Here is a 4,059-nt window from a genome sequence, read left to right on the forward strand (position 1 = left end):
ATCTGTGCCGTAAAGGCGATGCATTGCTGGAGTTACGTCGCAACGATGGCGCAGCTCCAGCAATGTTCTGGGGTGTCCTATCTCCCCAATGCTGCGTCAAGCCGTACGTCTGCTTCAAGCAGGCGCAGGGTTTGAGTCACGCATCATTGTCCTCAAAGTGACTGATTGAAATCTTGCAGATTTCCCTCAGCCATTTTTAGGATGCGTTCCTGCGCAGGAACGCCCTCCCTTGCGCCGGAACGCCCCATGATGGCGCAGGGCTTTACAACGTGATGCATCTCCTATATGCATCACGTTGTTAATATACGCCGCACCATGGTGCCTCTTTTGTTCTGCCGCTGCGTCACAAAAGTCACGCAGCAATGGAGCAAAAGAGCCGCAAGGGGCTTCTAAATCAGCCCCTACAGACTCAAGTCCAGTCCTTCCTTTGTAGACATGGCGATAAGAATAGTGGTGGTGGATTGATAGTTTGAGTATTTTAATGACTGGTTAATGTAGTAGGAAACTTTTTAGTGTTGTCGCTGATCTGCAATCACGATGGACTTTGTCTGTCACTTTGCGTGCAAATCAAGCAATACTAATAACGTAGTAGACCACATGAGATTGGTCAATATATCCCGTGGTATAGTTGTCTATTTGCTATTTCGCCAAAATATTTTGTTATTGTTCTTTTGAAATGTTTGATTTGGTTGACAAATATCATCCATGTTTTCTGGTCTTTCTTTCTTTCATGTTGTACATCAGCTCCCCCCAGGGGCAAGAGGACACAGAAGGAGGAGGCTACTGTTCAACAGGATGCAGGCCAGGATCGGGCAGGCGAGGGCTCCTTTGCTGGCCCCGTAAGTTTTAATTTTAATATAGAGTACCTATTTTTTCCTAGCGTTCCTCATTCGATTTTTTCTAAATCGTCTTTGATCTTCTTGTAGACTGTATCTAAATTCTTATCCTGCCTCGACTATGACTCCCTGTGGTATTACTATATTATTCTTATTAGTCTGTCTGTGTAGCTAACTAAGATTGCACATTTGGCAATTCCATTGGACTCACATTCTAGTCAGAAATAGCTCTATGCGCTGAGTGCAGTCCTCTGGGATTGTCCATAATGTCTTTTCAAGTCTTCTAAATGTTTATGCTTTGACAATTGCCAACAATAAAAAGGTGAATGACTATCAAGAAAGAATAGGATACTACTTTACTTTTGGTTTGGATAGGAGGACAATCCATTCTACTACTGTTGCAGGGACAAATCTGCACAAACAGAACTATGGACACTAAATAATGCATTGCTTAGCTTATCAATTATAATAGGCGCTGTTAGACTTTCCACATACCTCAGTGATAACAGACTTTGTAGTTGAACCCCCAATCCCCTTACTGACTAGATAGTGTGGCAGAGTCATTTAGCTCCCAAAGTCACCGATGATTGATCCCCAATGATGATTATCCAACGCAGGACAAGAGTACGGAGTCAGAGTCAAGAAGTGTCAGAGGCACGGACTCATGCTTGCAAAAATTGCAAAACCTTTAGCTCAGCCACTCTAGTCTGGAGGACCAAAAACCACAGAGTCTATTTAAGTTTAAAAGCTTTATTAAAAGTAAACACATTTATTAAAATCAAGTTTGTCATAAAACAAAACTTTTAACTGAAAATGGAAAAGGGCTTAGGGCTGACGATTAATTGAACACATTTCTTGTGGTCGAGCCGAGCTCTCACCTGGTTTGAACTTGATCTTGCTCGTGTTCTTAGAAGTCAAGCTTCTGTCTGTTAGGAGAAAAAGTGGTGCGTGTTAAAAATAAAAAGCAAGCATTCATCAGATGTGCCAAAAAGTGCAGCAAGACAACAGCCTTCCCTGGAAAAGGGGACATTTTTACTTTAGAGTAGACAGTCACAAATTATTACATTGTTTTCTGTTTTTTTCACATTTCTTTATTCCTAGACCAAATATTATATAGTAGTGAGTGGTGTATTCTAACATTCTTAAATGTACTTTGTAGGTGGAACATCTGGTGGCGGGGCCAGCGCGGAGGTGGTGGTGCTGGATGAGGGGAACACTTCTGGGGAGGATGCGGTGCAAGTGCCGGACGACACCAATGTGCCTGTGAGGGTTCACACGGTGGTGGCGGGCAGAGGTAAGCTATATATTCCTTACTTATTGAGATTGAAGACTGCAGAGTGTGCTATCTGCACGGGTGTATTATAAATCACTCTCTAACAAAAGAGAGGGACCCAAACAAACCAAAGGGGTAGGGTACCAAAAGACACAACTGTCAATAAAGTTTTCCCCTTTGGGTGAACTTGAAAGCAAACCACAATTTTTATACAAGACAAAAAGAATTGACCTATATTCACAAATGTGGAGCAAATAATGAAAAACATGCAATAGTCATACAGAAAAAAATGTACATTTTATTTCAGTAAGTTAAAAACCAGATTTTAGTAAACACATTATAATGCATCAGAAATTCATTACACAGAAAATGGGACAGTATGAAAGGAAAATAATTCCAATTAAAAAGGAGAAAAAGAACACCAATTTCAATGGTTCTGTAAGATATGCTTCATGAAGATATGTCAGATTTCACAATCACATGAGCTTCTTATTTCTATTGCAAAATATTTCTCCAAAAAAGTGCATCGACGCGTTTCGGCTATGGCAAACAGATATTCAAGGCCAAAAACCTTCCTCAGGATTAAAATTGATATCCCACTTAAAACAATATCTGAAAATGAAAATACATAAAATGAGATATACACCATATGACTATAACAATACTACATTACAGCATGTGATTACAGAACTGCTCCTACATTAAACACTCACAATATAAAGACTGTGGATATTAATAAAATTTCATTGTTATTTACTATATTCGAAGTGTCAGCCACAAGCACTTGAGGACACTAGTTATACATACATATATGTTCCTTTATAAATGAATTATGTCAATGATTCATACTTATTGTGCCCAACATTCAATCTGTTGTGCATATGAAAACCAGAGGGACTCATTTTTTAACTGATGGAGTCTAAAACCTTGCTCTCTTGAGTATGCATAATATAATGGCAAATTCTTTACCTTGACAAAATTCAAGCAATGTTGCTTACAGTCAACAGCATTACAATGATCGGCCACCTTCACAGTGTACCTACAAGGGTTGATAAATGGTTAGTGGTGTGTTCTACATATCAACATCCACCGAGATAAGAGTGGACTATGATTAGTCCACATCACATCTTTAGCTATTTATTATATTAGCCAAAGAGTGGTACAAAACAATTAATGCCTTAAGTGCATTTGAAATGAGTCTTATAATAGTTATGGTAATTCTAATGAATATGCCATAACAGACGATATATACTAGTTCTAATGTTTTTAAAAAACACATATACAGAGCCAGTGTAAAGCGCGCTATATCATAAAGACTGTTAGATATTGTATGAGTCTTTGCCACCTTAGTACTTCCAATTCTATACCTATAGGCAACAGTAATTTATTCTCTCGTGTTGACATATATAATCAAACTTATGGTGACCTGCCTACTCTGTACTATATCTAGGATCATTTAGAGAATTTTAACATTGTCGGCCGATATACAGCCTAGCATCGTGTTTATCAAAAAACTGCTTTAAGCATAATGCTAACAAAAGGTTTTTTATCACTGGTTTCAATTACCTTTAACTGCATTCCCTTGTGCGTATAAATATATACTGCACAGGTCAGAAGACGTCCTCAATCACGTCCTACAAACGAAACGGCCACCGGACTGTAAATATTTCCGATACTTAGTCAGACCGCCAGCAGCCTAAAACAACATTAGACAGAATTAGAGTCACGCAATTCCGTGTAACGTAAACCGAAAACCAGCGGTATTGCTCTAATAACATACCTGCTAATGTAGCGCCAGAGGCCGTAGCGTGGGGCTCTATTTTCTGTCCTCCAAAGGTATTTGGCAGCTGTGAGGACCGTTATTTTTATAGTTTGTGCGCGTGTTTTAGCTTAACTAACATCCGGGTTTGAGGTAACTTCCGGGTGATACGGCGCCTTAGAAAAAATATT

General features: G+C 39.3%; 1 long non-coding RNA gene across 1 annotated transcript; it reads right to left on the bottom strand.

Moving 5' to 3' along the window:
- Window positions 1-2,554: 2,554 nt before the first annotated feature.
- On the bottom strand, window positions 2,555-3,786 carry LOC147697738 (uncharacterized). The gene is made up of 3 exons (XR_015299156.1): window positions 3,676-3,786; window positions 3,079-3,148; window positions 2,555-2,721 (listed from the first exon to the last, which is right to left on the bottom strand). It is a non-coding gene; the product is annotated as an uncharacterized LOC147697738 (long non-coding RNA).
- Between the last annotated feature and the right edge of the window lie 273 nt (window positions 3,787-4,059).

This window comes from Lissotriton vulgaris, chromosome 8 (assembly GCF_964263255.1).
Source record: "Lissotriton vulgaris chromosome 8, aLisVul1.2, whole genome shotgun sequence".
NCBI lineage: Eukaryota > Metazoa > Chordata > Amphibia > Caudata > Salamandridae > Lissotriton > Lissotriton vulgaris.